Consider the following 18,967-nt stretch of genomic DNA (forward strand, 5'->3'; position numbering starts at 1 on the left):
TGACTCCTTGACCGTCGGTCGCAGACCCAAGTGTCTTACATCACCGGAATCCTTGGCTCGAGCCGAACAAAGCAAAGTAAAAACAACAACAACAAACTACATTCCGGAAAAGGAAGTGAAGCCTTAAATTTCATCTTTTAATATAATTTCATTATTAAATATTATTTATCTGTATTATTATACTTTATTTAGTATTCATAATAAGTTGTATTATCTTATGAAGTTTAAAATGCATGAATAGACTATAGATTGCATGTACACGTGTTTGAGAATATATTTTAGACACAAGGAGAGTAGCTGGGATGATTTTGTATTCTGCTTAGAGGTATGCAATGTGCACTTAGCAGACAGTTCCAATGATGCATATTGCAAATGTGTACAGTTGGTATGCACTTTGCAAGAAATTTAATGTTTCAACTGATGGAAATGTAACATTTGTATACCACTAATGTATACACTATTTCAAGTGGATTGTATCACGTGCATATACAACCTTACAAGGAAATCGAAAGTCGCTCAGTTGTGTATTTAAACCCAGTTATAGTGTACTACAGTAGAGAAACAGAAACTGAGAAACGGAGAAACAGACGCATGACTGGGTGAGAGGAAAGAGCATAGATCTGGCATGAATATAACATCTTTTCAGGGTTTCTCTCCTGACATAAAAGAATAAAGATTTTTACTTGGCAAGATAACTGGTGTCCGGTCCTGTGAATCAAATAATAACGGGGAAAACGAAGGGCTTTAACTCCAAGTCTACAGGGAGATTGTGTGATTTTGTAAACCTGACTAAATTTAAATATATTAAAATAATTTAAAATATATTTATGTGTCAACATTTGTCCTTCAGCTACTGTTCAGACGCTCTTGCTTACTGCTCCGCGCTTTGCTCTATCGCTTTTATATTTTTTATATATTTTATCTCCTTTTCACCTAATTTTAACTTCAGCAAATCAGCACAGTGCTCAAACGCTGGGATTACTTAAAAGTACTTCACATTTTTATTCAACCAGCCTCTCACTGCTTACATTCCGGGGAAGATAAAACACAACTCCCTACATTATTAAGTATAAGAAAATCCCTCTTCGGGAATCTACTTGCTGCTCTAACTGCCACAGACTTTTACAAAGGATTGCAGTTCTTGAAACAAATTTAAATGCGGGACCGACAAACCAGACGGAAGGCACAACAGAGCTTCGTCATGGACGCCCTCAGCACACAGCCGGTGAGTCCCATGAAACTAGTGCTCCTCAACAGGCTATACTGACTGTAGAGAAACAAGCCGATCGACTTACAAATCGATGGCACAAACAGGGAGCGAGACCCAAAGGCACTCGAGACATCAGATTGTCACGAGCACCACATATTTCAGCAGTAGCATCATCTACCCCAGATATGACTCTGACCAGGATTGCAACCACTGGTCTCCTACCACCGCCTATTCATCTTGAGAACAGATTCGAAGTATTAATGAATGAGGAATCCCTGAATTTGACGAATGTGATCGAACACAGACTGAATCAGCCTGTAGCTAACACTGATGCTAACCGGCGCTCAAGGTCGAGCAGACAGCGGCACTCAGCTCAGAGCACAGCGGGGCCCAGGACTCTGATCGTGGTAGAAGCCTCAAAAAAGCAGTTTAAAATAATTTGCATCCAAACCACAATGTTTAAAAACGTGTTTAAATGATAAACTTACATGATGGCGCAGAAAATTTGAAATATTTCTACCGGATATTATCGCCAGCCCTTTAGGCGAATGTAGAGTTTAATCAAACACAAAAAGCAAAATTATACATCCATCAAGTTAATATTCAAACTTACCGAAAGTTTGTGGGGTCGATGATGTCGCTGTGTTTTAAGAATGGACTAGATTAGAATGAAGTGAAGAGTAAAGCCGACTTATTGGTGGAGACAGCCATCATCTATAGGCCTACGTGCAGCAGCAGGTCGATCGTTCACAAGTTAAATATAGAATAAATGTATTTGTCATATCAAAATAAAACCTGACGTTTCAATTTGCCATGCCCTGCTGCCCACGGGGGTTTGATTGACAGGTGGCCTGGCCAATCATAACGCCGAATACGCAACTTTGTCCGACAACAAATCTGTCAGTAGATTAACGTCGGTGGACTTGAACTTGAAAATGGTATTGTTAATTACTTAAATTGTTAAATGTTAAATTACTTAAATGGTATTGTTAATTACTTAAATGACAATATTTGAAAGTTGAGACTTTGTTTCATATCAACAGTAAGCTGCTCTGAACTCTCTCTCGTAATCACTCGGTGTAACGTTAGTCTTTGCCCTGTGAAGTATTTTTCACTGCGTGAGTGCATGAGAACATGATGTGCGTGACTCGTGAGAGCCATCTGGCTCATGGCTTGTCGTCACATAGTACCTAAAAAAGGCGGGTCTTTGCGAACGTCTCTATTATCGATAATGATTCCATGATAATGCATGGAATATAAGGCAAAGTGCCACTAAATAACAGGGCTAATTTGTGGGGGACGTTGCGTGGTAAGGCTTTGGTAATTAGATGGCTTGCAGTATCTGCTCCACAGCCAATCACAGGCCCCCTCCTTGCTTGGGCCCCGGGGCTTTAGCCCCGCCTAGCCCTATGGTTAATGCGGCCGTGGCGGAACCCCAACCTGAACTACACTGGACACCCTTTCTCTTACCATCCCATACAATTTCCTCTGCTCCAAACAAAACTCCACCTCCTTACTCTCAGGGTATTTGTTCATCCACTTAGCGGCATGCCTGTAGTGCCAAGCCTGAACCTCTGCTCTTGGACCGTCATTGGACCATCTCATTACGTGCCTTGCCTGATAAGAAAAAAACCATGATGGATGCTTCAATGGCTCCGCTAACTGTGCTAGAATGGAAGACACAAACAAGCAGTCAAGTTTTAAAGGTATATGAGGCACATCCCTCCCTCCTTTACTCACAGGGTTGAACATCTCAGACCTCTTCAAGTACTCATACCTACCACCCCAAACAAAATTAAATACTTACCTCATTACCACCTTCCTCATACATGCAGGCAAAGGATAAATATAAGCTAAATACTGAAATCCTGGTAAAACATCTTCAATATCAAAACCTTCCTCATCAATGTCAACCTCCGCCCCTTCCATCTAGCCAGCCTCATCTGCACTGATGAAATACGTGCTGACCCTTCATTCTGAAAATGTATGCCCAAAATTTTAACAGGGCCTTCACATACCTGCAGACCACCATTTCCACCTCGTCTCTGTTTAAACCTTCTAAAGAACTTAACGGATGACTTTGAAATGTTTAAACTGGCCCCGGACGCTAAAGAAAACTCCCCAAATAAGTACAAGGCTCTTTCAAGACACTTATCTGACTGCAACAGCAACGTAGTGCCATTCACATACTGTGATAACTTAACAACAGTACCCTTGCCTCCAGGTATCATCAAGCCCTTTATCCTACAGTCTATTCTGATTGCCTCTGCCACCGGCTCCATGTAAAGAACAAAGAGTAGTGGTGAGAGAGGACATCCCTGTCTCACTCCCTCCCTTAACTCAAAACCCTTGCCTAACCTCCCATTCACCTGGACCAAACAACTAGCTTCTTTATACAACGTTCTAATGCATCCTATGAAGACATCCCCAAACCCCATCTTCTCCATAACCTTAAACATGAATCATCTATTCACCCTATCAAAGGCTTTAGCTTGATCTAAACTTACCAACATCAATGGAAGGTCCCTCTCTTCAACCCATGCAATGGCATCCCTAATCAGCTGCAAATTCCATTTAGTACTACGGCCCACTACCCCACATCTGATCAACATGCACTACATGAGGTAGTGCTTTCTTCAGCCTGTCTGCCAAAAGTTTAGCTATGATCTTGTAATCCACAGTTAGCATTGCAAGCGGCCTATAATTAGTAATATCTGCCCTTTCACCTTTTTTATAAAGAAGGATCATAACCCCAGTTGACATTGAGCCTTTTACATTATTGCTCTCCAACACCTCCCTGACTATCTCCACCAAATAAGGGCCTAATACATTGAAAAAACTGATATAAAATTCAACCGGCAAGCCATCAACCCCTGGTACCTTACCCTTACCCATCCGCTTCAATACTCCCTCTACCTCTTCGATTTTTATAGGGGAGCTCAACTCTTCCTTTACATCCTCTGGAACTGTTTTTGACAGAAATTGAACAAACATTTCACTTTTCTCAACAACTATATCTCTTTCACTAAAAAAACTGTTTGAAATGCTCTTCTACATATTCACTCATTTCATCCGTTTTCGTTAAAATCACTGCCTCCTTATTTTTTAACTTAACAATTGCTTGCTTCTCTTTACGATGACTCACTGATCTAAAAAGGGCTGCATTGCAACTTTCCCTGTTCTCTCGAGTGTACGGTCTTCTTTTAAACAAAAAACTTTTAGCTTGGTCTTCATAAATCAACCTTATCTGTCTCTACAGGGAATGAACCATGTCCCAGTCAAAAGTACCCCCAACATTATACTCTACAAACTTCAATTCTAAATCTCTTTGTAAAGATCCTGGCACAAATTGTTAACAAACTTTCAAACATTTCCCTCCTCTCATCAACAGTTTGAGGAGCGTAAACTGAAAGAAGAAATCTATATTCTTTACATTTACATGAGCCCCTTTACATTTACATCAGTTTATGTACTTTACATCAGCCCCAATCACCCTCCCCGGATAAACAATGAAATGATTTATGACTTCAAACTCTTTATCCCAAAACAAAATCCCTACCCCTGAAGAATAAACCCCTCCCACACTCCATACTGCTCCCCCTCTCCCCCACTCTTTTGTAAATTTTCTAGAATCCTCTAGACTCTTTAAATTAACTTCTTGTAAAAAAACACTGTACACCTATAATTTCCTAAAAAAGAAAAAACAGCTTTACGCTTCACTGAATCCCTTATACCTCTAACATTAATGGACCCCACAGTCAATTCATCACTGTCGAACATTTATTCAGCCAGTCCCCTTCGTCTCTTGTCCATCCAAACTTGCGGATCTAGTGTCACTGGCCACCAAATCCGACCAGCGAATAGGAACCTCGTTAAGGCCCACTGAATCATACATCTGATCCTCATCATCGCTGTTAACTTTCCCCTCTGTCAGCATAAATAAGGGCCTAGCATTGTCCATCTCAAGCCCCTCTTGACTGTCTGTGGACGAGGATTCCTCTGAATAGCTTAGCTTCAGCATCTTTCCAGCTCTCGCCCTCTTGCCGGGCCTCTCTTTTTCCCTCTCAGCCTTCCTTACCAGCTGACTCTCTTCACCTCTAGATTCTTTTAGGAGGCCTTGTCCCTCCACCTTCATTATGTTTTCCATGTCCCTTGGATGCTGCTCTGCAACGCTAAAATGTTCTCCATTAAATGCCTCCAAGAAAGCAACCATCACATCTTCCTCAATTGCATTACCATCAACCACCGTCTTCACCTTTAAATGTTGCACCATGACATCTTGTTGGCTGACCTCCTCCATCTGTCTCTCTGTTTCTTCCACACCCCATCCTCTGCCATGGTGCCTCCGACCCGCCTTACAGTCCTTCATCAAGTGGTCTAATGAGCCGCAGCTGTGGCAAGTCTTAGGCATGCTGCACTCTTTAGCCGTGTGACCTAGCTTGGAACACCGCTGACATCTTTCTTCACCACATCTGCCATCATCGTGCCCGTACCGCCTGCACCTTCTACAGAAAGAGGGCTGCCGAAAGTAGAACAGGAAACCATTATCAGCCCCAATGTTGAAATATGCAGGAGGGTGCTTCAACCCCTCAAAACCACTGTCGTCGGTTTTCAAAAGAACTTGAAATTGTCTTTTCCCATTCCATAAACCAACACCATCTTTTAAATATCTTGCAGGTGTGAGGACTTCAGCATAATTAGCAAGTAACGTCGTCAATGCTTCAGTAACCTATGGATTGAACATGTGTAGTGATGACTCTGAAATTGGGTCTGTCAAGGCTTACCACATTGAATTTCCCCATGATACCATCTTTGCCACTCTTCCCAACTTTATCCATCACATCTTTGTACAATTCCACTAGGGATGCTCCGATCCACCTTTTTTCTTTCCGATACCGATTCCGATAACTGCAATTCAGTATCGGCCGATACTGAGTACCGATCCCATACAAAGGTAAAATGTTAAAAAAGTGCTGAATTACTTTATGTATTATTACTGAATTACTAGGCATTATTTTGCAAGATATCAGGCTCGACTTCAACTTTTTTTAGCCTTGTAAAACAAAATGACAAACAATGTATTCACAAGTTTAGTGATTTATTTATTGCACCAGAGCAACAAGTGCAAAATAAAATAAGTTCAGTAGCTTAAACTTGACATTCAAAATTAAAGTGCAAAATTTGTATAGGTTGCTTAATCGATGCTATTTGCACTGCAAATAGGAATTAAGCATCCAAAATAAAAGCAGCTGAATAAAACAACAGCTTCACTAGCTTGGTAAATGTGTACAAATAAATAAAAACAAAATCTCTTTATAACTGTTTAGTTAGTGCAACGTTAGTGCAAATATAACTTTGAAATCAATGCACAACAAACAATAAAACAGCTAAAATTTAACACAAAAAAGCAATAGCTTTACTGCTTAAGATGTTCAAAATAACAGGATTCAGTTTTCAATGCTTTAGTGGAAATATTTAACATCCAACTCAGAAACAAAAAACACTAGCTTTACAAACTGAAATTTAACATCCTGTTTAACAATTTAACATATCACTCTCAGTCTCAAACATCATTGTACCCAGGGGGCAAAACACCTGTTTTTTAGGAAATCAGACATGGGCTGCTGTAAAAGGTTGTCATATAAAAATGAAATCTACGATGTCTGAGGATCACAACCTGGGTGGACAACCCGGTGAACAAGCTGTTGAACACTTCTGTTGTGACAGATACAGTGGACCAAGCCTTAAGTCTGCTGAGCAAAGCCGGAGGTACACACAAAAATCTGCCAAAGTATATGAAGTTAGTGAGCAGTTCACAGCTCCAGATCCACAGGAGTTTTTTTCTGTATCAGCCAATAAAGCAAATCTCCTTCAATTCCTCTGTGAGAGGTGGTGTGAGCATGAACAACTCAAGCCTCCTATAATTGGCCTGACTCGTATCTACCTGGGTGGTGGATTTAAAGAAGAGACAAAGACCGTTGTGCTTGCAGATGGTTCTGTCAGGGATGTTCCTGCTCTTGAGTCCACACAGAAGGAGGCAGACACAAGGATAATACTCCACACCCTCTACAGTGTCCAGAATGAAGGAGTTGGCAGAGTTGTCATCCATGCCAATGACACAGAAATCATTGCCATGTGCCTGTACTATGGTTCAACATACCTCAGTACTCTCCCAGAGCTGTGGGTGAAAACAACAGAGAATGCCTATCTGCCCATTCATGAAATGGTAGCAGCACTGGGACCTTCACTATGCTGTGCTATGCCATTTGTCCACAGTCTTAGTGGAAGAGATACAACTAGTTATCCTTATTTCACTGGTAAGAAGTCTTGGTTCAAAAGCAGCATGAGAATGGACATACCTGCACTTGAAGAGTTTGGTCAAAATACAACTGATAACATAACAGATTACCTGCTTCACCAGGCACGAGGCCTCATCATAGATGTGTATACATCCTCAGCTGATCACTTTGAAGATTCTGATCTGGGGACACTGAGAGCATACAAGTTATTGAACAACAAATCAACACTCTTAAAGCTACTTCCTCCGACTGAAAACGCATTTCTCTTCCACCTTAAACGGGCAGCTCTGGCAAGCATCATTGACAAGAATGCAGATATTGCCAAGCCAGAAATTCCCCCCTTCAGGAATTTTGGATGATTTCTGGATGAGGGCCAAGCAGTTGAAGGCAATTCACATTTGGCTAAGCCACGCCCCTAGAATGTAGATTGACCAATCACAGCCCAGCCAAGAACCAGCTCCCACAGAGGTCCGACACTTTTTGACAGCGCTCCATTGACTTTCAACACAGGCGTCTCATATTTTTGGTCTCAGCAGGCTATTACCGTCGTAGTTTTATCCAAAATATGGTTAAACGTTGTGCCTCGGGCATTTGCAACACAGATACGCGTTTCCCAGAGAGGTTGGAGGGGGGTGTCCGTTTTTTCCCTTCCCAAAACCGAAGTAAAATCCTGACAGTGACAAGTCTCGTGTTTGGATTAAACTGTATGGACGTCCTCAGTCAGCTAAACCCCGCAAATATCAACAAGCACATCTTTTTTGCTTCTAACCTTACTGTGAGTGTGAAGTTATACTAGTTAGACCGTTTTATAATGTTTTAGGTTATGATTTCGGTTCTCATACTGGTTGTTGATACGCTAGCACATGCTGCTAATAAATACAATGTTATACAGTACTCGTGTAGTCCGTTTGCTTTGTAATAATGATTATAGAAGTGAATAGAGACCTACCCAGCTTTGCATGAACAGTGTTGCTCCCTGATATTGTTATAGTCCCAGCCTCCGTCTCCATTAGTAGGAAATGCGATGGTTCATTTTTTTGACTGTGACCGGTAACGTTATGCTTTTGCCTCTATTTTGGATGCCTTGTTGTTTCTTGCGTTTCACCTGTGTGTCTTGAATATAGCCTCTGAACGCATATTGCAGCCCCTTTTGCCTACTTCTATCAGACACTTTATATGCTGCTTTATAAAAGTTTGATACCATTTCAGCAGGAACAGCTGTTACAGCATAAGCCATGCAGAGCGCAGATGAAGTTTGACGGATGTAGCAACAGTAACTAAGGGGGGCGGGGCTTAGCCAAAGGTGAATTCCATGCTACATAGGATGCCATTGCCAGGGGTTGGCAACCAAATGTAGTAGGATACAGCATGCTGAAACACTAGAGAGCAGCGACAGCAGCAGTGACTCCGAAAACAGCTATACAACTTGTATAAACATTATTACAGAAATTAGTTATCACCCTGAATTGTAATCTGTTTGTCTATTTCATTAATTATTATTATTGTTATTGTTTTTTTGTTTTTTGTTTTTTTGTTTGTTTTTTACAAATTGCTGCTTAATGTAACAGTTTTAATCATTAAATACTTTTAAAACTACTCCACACATGATTCCTGTGTGTTTTAGTATTTCAACATTTAGTTGTCAGTACCTTTGTCTCACACTCAGAAACCAGCCTAACCCAAAATCCTCAAATCCTTTTTTTTTTGATAGAATAAAGCTATCCCACTTGTGAAAGAATATTACAAATACTAGACATTGCAATACAAATAATATATATATTGCATAAATATGCAAACTATATACTGTACATACATAAACATCAGTTAATGGTTAACTTCTTTCTTGGAACTAGTTTGAATTGACAGGCTATTATAGGCTTGAAATTGAATTCCCTCTAAATTTGTTATGGACCATAGGGACTGTATGGTTAGTGAAAATGATCAAAATATGATTTCATCTAGTAAAAGTTAACTTCACATGGTAATTTGTTTATTTTAACAACAACAAAGGGTAAAGAATGTTACCGATTACAAATGGAATGTTATATATTTTTTTTCTTTTTTTTTTGCCTACCTATGAATTAAGAGGCATTGCTCACTCTTACTTTCTAATTACATGTACAGTCAATGCATCAGATGAAAGCTTATCTTCCACTCTTTTGAACGGTATGCTCAGTTTGTTTCTAGCATAAAGTACCAGGGAGATATGGCTCAGGATTCATGAATATAATCAAACCGTTTTAGCATGTTTGGGTGATTCCGGGGAGTTAAAGCAGAATTTGAGGTAGCATTGTTTTGACCCTAATTACAAGTTTCCAGCAGCTTGTTCACCGGGTTGTCCACCCAGGTTGCGATCCTCAGACATCATAGATTTCATTTTTATATGACAACCTTTTACAGCAGCCCATGTCTGCTAAACCCCCTTTGCCCCCTGGGTATTGGCAGGTTCTTGCATAGGAAAGCAAGCATCTCTGCTCTCTCAGCTGTCAGCCTGTTTCGCTTTTCATCCAAGATACAGGAAACTGTGCTGAAGAGCCTCTCACTTTCTACGCTAGTGCAGGGTGCACAAAGGTAATTCAAGGCAACGGAAGCAAGACCAGGAAAGCGCTGGCGGTTGACTTGCCAGTATTTGTATGGGTCGTGTGTGACAAGGATTGTTTCCTCTGTAAAAAAAACCATGCATTTGGACAGCAGTGCTGGAGCAGCTAGCAGCACCACCAGGTTCCTCACGCTCCTCTCGAATTCTATCAAATTCTTTCATGAAGCTACTGCTGCTCTTACTGCTGCATGAAGCCACTGCTGCTTCAAGTTCTGCCCGGGAGGCTTTTTCTGGTGGCTCTGAAAAATCTGATGCCTCTGCCTCAACATCTGTGGTGGTCCTCAAGTCTTCCTCCAGTTTTTTGGCCAGTGCATCTTTACCATGCTTTGCAGACTCTGAACTGGTAAAGAATCTGAAAAAGATACACACATACATAACATAGTTACATGGTACATCATACCAACCAGATGGCAGCACATTTATCCTTTAAATCTGACATCAAAGTTTATCTATAGTCTACATGTACTTATGTTGTTCAATATTCATATTCTCAGTTCTATTAAAAGTAATCATTTTACATCATGGGATCATCTTTAAATTTACAGTCACAGAGTAGACTAGTATATGTGTCACAGTATATATGAAAAACAAAGTAAATAATAAATGCAGCTCAATAACGTCAACTAAGTTAAAAAAATTACTTGATTTATTTGCCTGTTTTTATGTTGTGTTTATTTTCTGTGGCCAGCAGTCGTCCGGGAGGGGCTGCTAGTTTATACTTTAATTTTTGTATGAGTTTTATTTATTTATTAAAATGTTTGAATGTTCGCCGGTTCCCGCCTCCTTCCCATAACATCTGAACTGCGTTACAGTCAGCTACACATGTCATCTGAATATTTATTTATTACATGGCTTGATTGGATGCTAATGTAGAATGCGATCTGTTATTTCTTGATAACAGACCGCTGGCGCTGCTAAGTAAAATGACTTATAACACACCGTTGCCATGGCAAACAGAGCTGTTACGGGTGTGTGGTACTGGAAACACGAGGAGACGAGGAATACCAGGAAACAGGATGTTTAATTACCAAAACTTAGGAACCACAATATCACACATTACATGAACGAGAACGGACAAGGAGTGAGGAGAACACAGGGTTTAAATACACTAGAACAGACTAGGGGAACAAGGCACAGCTGGGGCAAATTAACCTAACACAGGTGAAGGGACTGAATACAAACGAGGAGCGGGAAAATAGAAACAGGACTGAACCAAATGCACAAAGAATGGGGGACCACAGGACACACATGTAACATTACGCCCCCTCCCGAAAAGGCGCGACCTCGCGCCATAGAACTTCAATGGGGTGGGGGGTTGGGCGCCCTGGAGGCTGACCAGGGCGAGGCCTATCCAGAGCAGGAAGCCTCCAGGGCGGAGCAGGACGTGGACAGTGCGGAGCAGGCTGAGGGCGTGGCCAGGGCGGAGCAGGCTGAGGGCGTGGCCAGGGCGGAGCCGGTAGCGCCGGGGCCCAGGGTGGATCATTTTTCTCAGGTGGCCATGGCCGAGTCCTATATCCCCCCCCCCAAAATTTTCTTGGGGAGAGTTACAGGCTCAGGAGCATGCTCTGGGATAGGCTCGGGACTGGACGGGACCAGCGGAGTGGGTTCGGGACTGGACGGGACCAGCGGAGTGGGCTCGGGACTGGACGGGACCAGCGGAGTAGGCTCGGGCTCGGCAGGGCTGGCGTGGAGCTCGGGCTCGGCAGTATAAGACTCCGGCTCAGGAAAAGCAGAACCTGGTTCAGGCGCTGGCGGGCAGGCAACGGGCTCAGGCGCTGGCAGGCAGGCAATGGGCTCAGGCGCTGGCGGGCAGGCAACGGGCTCAGGCGCTGGCGGGCGGGCAACGGGCTCAGGCGCTGGCGGGCAGGCAACGGGCTCAGGCGCTGGTGGGCAGGCAACGGGCTCAGGCTGGACACTCTCGGGCTGGACGGTCTCTGCATGACGAGGCTCTGGACCCTGGGCGGTCTCGGTGGGACGAGACTCTGGGACTATGGCCTTCCTGGCAGCACGTGCTGATGTCAGCGGTGGATCAGCCACGCAGGAAATTAATCCTGGACAGCCATAAACTGAACTGGTAGCTGCGTTGATGGTTGCCATGAAATGACGTTCAGGCTTGCGAAGACAGTCGCGGAACGTAGGCTTGGGAGGGCTGCCAGCGAGCGCAGGCTCGGCAGGGCTGACGGTGAGCGCAGGCTCGGCAGGGCTGGACGGGACCAGTGAAGAGGACGGTTCGGCTGTTACCGTGAGGGACGAACCACAGACCCACAGAGCCCGGTCCAAAAACTCCGAAAACGACAGATGGAGATCATTGAGCAGGAGAATCTGGGCTAAGGGATCGTCCAAACCTCTCCAGAACCGTTGTTTGAGAAAATCTTCCTCCCAGTATGGGTCCTGGTGCAGGTGAAGATATACCTCAGTGAATTCCTCCAGAGAGGCCCCATTTTGATCAAAGATGAAAGCCTCCATCTGGTCGTCCATAATGTAATTTAGGTCCGTTCTTCTGTTACGGTTGTGTGGTACTGGAAACACGAGGAGACGAGGGAGACGAGGAATACCAGGAAACAGGATTACCAAAACTTAGGAACCACAATATCACACATTACATGAACGAGAACGGACAAGGAGTGAGGAGAACACAGGGTTTAAATACACTAGAACAGACTAGGGGAACAAGGCACAGCTGGGGCAAATTAACACAGGTGAAGGGACTGAATACAAACGAGGAGCGAGAAAATAGAAACAGGACTGAACCAAATACACAAAGAATGGGGGACCACAGGACACACATGTAACAAGAGAGTTGCCATAGAGCGTTGCCGTTTTTTAAATCAATAACCTCTTTTTTAAATCAATATTTTGCGTCAAATTATTGATTTATTTAATAGGTAGCAATGTAATATGACATTCTTTACATTTTACATTATCCCTTACATATAAAATAATTATTAATTGTTTACAGTCTTACCTGTCTTTGTATCTTGGGTCCAAGAGGGTTGAAAGTGCAAACAGAGGTTCATCTTCCACTGTGCTGAAGCGTTTATCGATAGCTTCGAGGAGGGTCTTTTTCATAGTTTTAATCCCAGAGTCGGCATCGGTGTCAGTGGAGAGGACTCGTTTGAGAACAGTGACACTTGGTATTACATCAGCAGCAGAGGCAGTGGATGAGCTCACCTTCCTGGTAAACTCCTCAAATGGTTCCAGGCAGGTCTTTGTTTTTTCAAGCAAGGCCCACTGGTTTGCCGTGAGAGTTGTGGGTAGGTCATGGTCCGCAGCATAGGCTGACAGAGCTCGCTTCTGTTCCAGCAGACTCTCTATCATGAAGTAGGTGCTGTCCCACCTCGTTCGCACGTCTTGTTGGAGGCGTTTTGGTTCCATGTTCATTTCGAGTTGTATATCTTGAAGCCGGGAATATGCGAGTGGAGAGTGTTTAAAATGTCCTACTATGTGTCTCCCACCTGCAACAGCATCACTTACACTGCGTTGGGAGAGAAGTCCCTCGATCACAACAAGCTGCATTGTGTGAGCAATGCATCCTAGACTGCGTACTCCCATGATGTCCATTGCTCTTTTCATGTTAGCTGCGTTGTCTCGAAGAAAAACGTGGACTCTGCTCAGCGGGATGTGCCACTTGTCAAGCATTTCCTTTAGAGTAGCTGCAATCGTGTCGCCGGTGTGTGACCCGCGAAAGTTTGTTGCATTTAACATGGCAGTTTTGGGCACAAAATTCACATCCAACCAGTGTGCCGTTAAACTTAAAGAGCATATTGCAGGTAAAAAAAAAATCGAAATTTATAGATAACCTTGTATGAAAATACCATATGAAAAGTTAATGCAGGATTTAAAATGTTTTAAAACAACATAAGGGCACTAATTTAGAAGATAAAGTGAGCGTTTCTTGGACTGCTAGTAAAAACGGCTTTTTTTTCAACGTCGCGTCATTTGACGTCATAGCAGGGAGCCGCAGCCTCGGCTCAGTGAGAGCAGGCTGGTGTTCAGTGAGAGCGCTCGTCAGTCAGTGTGCTTTCGTTAGTTTTTGCATTTTAATTTATCATCGTCATGGTAAATATTGTGTTTGTGGAGATTGCAAAAACTCCAGCCTGTCAGGACTTCAAGATCGAGTCCACAAGTTTCCATTACAATAAAAGTGACTGTGCTATATAGCCTATCTTTCGTTCCTGGTGCGGTTTGAGCAGGTGAAGAGACGGGATTTCTCCTCTCGGCTCGGAAAACACGGTCGTGTGTAGCGTTCACTTCAGATCAAATGATTAGCATCTCGGCAATATGATGGAGTTCAACATGGTATGCCGAAGCAAGAATATTGATCGTCGTATACTACTGGCATCAAATAGTGTTATATAGGTAACTTAGTCATGTCATGCCCTAAATAAAACTTGTAATTGAAAAACAAAATTGGTTGTTTAAATACTCAAACCTTTAATGTTCTGTTTATGTTATAACCAAGGTGAAAAATATGTATTAAAAATTTACCCGAGTATAGCCTATGCTTTTAGTATAGAAATATACTCAAGTAAAGTTTTTATACATTTAATAGTATATAAATCTACCCTAAACATACTAATGTCTGCTGGCCTGTTATAGGATCATAATAATCTGTACAATATTGTGAGCACAGTGTATATCGTTAGCGAACGTGTATACTATGTACGTCTCTCACCTAAAAGGCACCTGTCCTGTTCTCCACTGGTTCTCCTCACATCACAGCTCAATTTTTCTCTGACCATTCTGTCTGACATTATCTTGGCCTGTCCCTGATCTCTTTAGCATAGCAGGCTCATAACTTTATGGCTTGATCCGTCATACGAGTATTTCCTCAGCGTCCGAAATGTCATTGCGATTCATTGTTTTCCTGTTGTGTGAATCGACCGCTCTCCCGCTCATTGCGTCACGCCCGCCACGCCCATTTTCAGACGCGGAAGTAAAATTTTCTCACTAAAACGACTGCAGAAGCTTCTGTGGCGTGTTTATACGTATATTTTAAAGAAAATCTAGTTCCTACATTGTTTTTCTATGCATTGACTCGTTGGGTCCTCTAACCTGCAATATGCCCTTTAAAAGTGACATGGGAGAGACGTCAGAGCTCCATATATCTGTTGTAAAACTCAGTACTTTGACATCTTTCAATTCTTCGTATATGCGTTTGCACATTTTTTGGTAGTGTTCAGGTAGAGCAGTCTCGGATAAATATTTCCGCTTCACCATGTTGTACCGTGGCTCTAGATGGTTTATTAGGAGTCTGAAGCCCTTGTTCTCAACGACGGACAGCGGTTGCCCATCCATAACAATGAAATTCAGTATGCTTTCAGTGATTTTTGCTGCTTTCACACTACCATGTGGAAATTTCTGAATTCTTTCCGTTGTCTCCTCCAAAGTTAGCTGCTTTGCGCCTTCGCGTTTTTGTTTTTTCAGCTTGTTGAATCTCTGTAAATGCTTCATTAAATTTGTTGTATTATAATTCGAAGTTTTATCACCACCCCTCGGAACATTTACTTGGCATATACTGCAAACCGCGTTGGAACTTGTTGGCATAACTATTGTGAAATACCTCCAAATACCTTCAACTTCATCTTGTCCAAAAGTATAACCCATGCAAACACTTCTCTCTCCATCATCTCCAACGCAGACTCCTTCATTTGAAACCGCAAAGTATTTCTCAGTCCCGCCCTTGGGACTGAAGGCGCCGTTGCACCTGCCATCATTCCTTCTCCAAAGATCAAACAGATTTTTTTTATATTTTATTTCGCCAGACCATACATCACATCCATCAAAATAAAGTACAACAAAATTTGCATTCATTTTGATATTTTTTCATAACATGAAACTCATGAAGCCCCCCAAAAAACAAAAACCAAAACACAAAATCAGAGCATAAAGACCTCCTTCTCTTTACCCCACCCCCACTCTCGATAACCCTCCCCATGTTTTCTTCGTTATACCCTCCCCAAAACACTCTTTGAAGGCTTCTACCTCAACTCTCATTTTACCCAAAAGTCTTGAGAACAGTCTCTCTGGCGCCAAAAGAGGTATCTGCTTCCTCAAACATGTTGTTCTCCATTCCCACAAAACATGTTTACCCTCTGAAATCACTCCCCAAATTACCCTCCTACCCATTCTCTCAAATGGTCCCAGACCTTCACCATATAGCACTAAGTTTCTTGTAATTTTTCGCCCCTCCCATACCTCCCACCACTTTATTACTGACCTCCAGAGCATAACTGCCCCTGGACTGGACCACAATGCATGCTCTACTGTTTCTTCTTGAGGACAAGAAATGAAAACCAAGGCGATATGATGAATGTCCGAAGATGGAACTCTGTAACGGCCACCTAGTGTTCAGTAGTGTTCTTTACAGGTTGATATGCCTTTAAAGGTGCAATGTGTAACAAAGTTGAGTATCTATTAACAGAAATGCAATATGACATCCATAACTATGTTTTCAGTGGTGTATAAAGAACTTACTTAATTAGCCATAATGTTTTTATTACCTTAGAATGAGACATTAATAGCTCCATAACCGCGGGAATCCCCTTCTATGAAGGTCGCCATGTTGTGACGTCATATTCCTACCGTAGCCGAACGCGAACACACAGTGCTACAGAACGCGTTTCATCACTACCTTGAAAGAGAAGTAGCGGAAAGCTGGAAGCTAGCCTTACACTCCGTGAGTAGTGACTTTTCCCTTGTGAGTGGTGTAAAATATGTAGTTGGGATTGTTTCATGTAACTTAGTTCTCCCTCGCTGTGTTATGGGTTTGTTATGTTGGGGATAGATGTGCTGTTACGTTCGTGAGACAGCTGATGATTAGTATTCATGTCATTGACCGTAAAACAGTACGTTACAGGAATCACTAACCCGTCGATAGAGACTTTTACTAAAGTCTTTTATCACTAAAGTCGACGCGAAGATTTTTCAAAATCAGAGAAAAAAAGCCTATTGTGTGTAGTAAATAGTATCTAGCTATGGGATGCGGAGATGACATGATTGTAACAGCGCGCGCAGTTCCGACCTTTGGACTCATGCGGACGAGTCCCAGCTCAGCCACAGTAACAGCTCATATTAGCCAGCTAAACTATTAGCACTACCCTGTTAGAAAAAATATATAGCTGCTCCCTCGCTGTATTATGGGTTTGCTACAGTATGTGGGGATAAATGTGCTGCTGGTTACGTTTGTGAGACAATCAGCTGATTAATATTATTTTATTAAATTATATATTAAAACCCTTGATCCTCACCTGACTATGGCTTTGTAAACAGTATTCATGATGTGGTTTATAATGGACTGTGGTACAATAACAGTGACAATGTTACACACTCTTGGCTTACTCTGGCTATTCTCTGCTGTCTCAGCCGACGAGATGTTTGTCCCGTTTTAGCAACCGTAGCTTCTTCGAAAGGGAGGGGTGAGCAGTGGGCTGAGCCCTTAGTGCAAACCTGGTGCAAACTCGCAACCGAACCACTAGATGTCGCTAAAAGTCACACATTGCTCCTTTAAGATGACTTCTTCTATGGCGTTCGTTATTGTATGCGTAATGTTGTTATGTGAGCGCGCACGCTCAGTGAGAGTGAGAATGCTCGCGCAAAGAGGAAGATGACCACTCTATCGCGGCTGTTGTTTTATTATAATGCGTTTACTTCCACTTTGATTTGTAGCGTTTTACAGAGTGTTTTCTTTAACCTGTTAACAACCGCTCTTTCGACATGTATGTAAAGAGTGTGCTTAACTGAAAGAAAGATTCTTACCCTTTCTTTGACTTTTTTTCTTTCACAGTACTTTCCATCTCATCATCATCCTCTCCAGGGAAAAGATTGCTTTTAGGTCTAAGTAAGAACATATTCCATTAATTCAAGATATGCAATTATTAGTAAATGATGTGTACCACCAATCAATTAAAAAACAAAACAATAAAACACATTCTTCCCCCTACATTCTTTTTCTTTTAAGTTTATTTGGTGAAATCCCTCCATCACTTCCAATGTCAGTGTGATCAACAGCTTGAGGAAGTTTTCTTCTAGCTTCATTGTAGTCATCTGGGAAAGTAATTTTAAATAATACATTAGGCATTTTAGTAATACATTAGTTCAGTTCATAGGAAGAAGTGAAAGAATATTACTTACGGGATGTGAAAATAATTCTGGCCTTATGGGGCTTCCATTCTTCTCCAGGATATTCTTGCAATTTTACAGCTTTTGCTATATCAGTTTTATTTGGAGGCCACATGCACTCTCCATTTTTTATCCAGATGGAAGGCACAACTTCTACCTCATTGGTGTTGTCAAAAACAACTATGTGAAACATCTAAAGATTAAACAAATCAAAACCACATAAACATGCTATTTAGCCTACTGAAATACTAAAGCAAAAGGGCTAGTTGTCTCAATGCAATAGGGGAACAACAACAAATCGGTTTTGGAATGGTAATCTCACAAACTTCTGGGGCTTATTTCTAATCATGAAACATTTGATTTTAGAAGAGAGGTTGGAAACAACATAAATTCCCAGCTCTCTTGAGTCAATAGGATATGTAAAGAAGTGTTCCACCTGTTTATATTCATTGGCCACTATGTACACTACTCCTTTATCCTCAACAACGTTCTGGACCAACACCAACTTTTTGTCAATTTTGATGCAACAATCTCTCTCTTTGACCTTCACAACTACATCATCTGAAACAAGCACTTTATTGACGAACTGGCACTGGCCCATCCATATGCTCATTTTCCAGTTTTTGAGTTGCCTCTTTAACATAAGGACTATAGCTGCCATTTTCCATCTCTGATAATCTCTCCCCAATATGGTGGCGCCTTTGACGTACGCTCCAGCGGCCAATAGGGCGTCTATGT

The sequence above is a fragment of the Pimephales promelas genome, chromosome 2, assembly GCF_988280905.1.
Source record: "Pimephales promelas chromosome 2, fPimPro1.hap1.1, whole genome shotgun sequence".
NCBI lineage: Eukaryota > Metazoa > Chordata > Actinopteri > Cypriniformes > Leuciscidae > Pimephales > Pimephales promelas.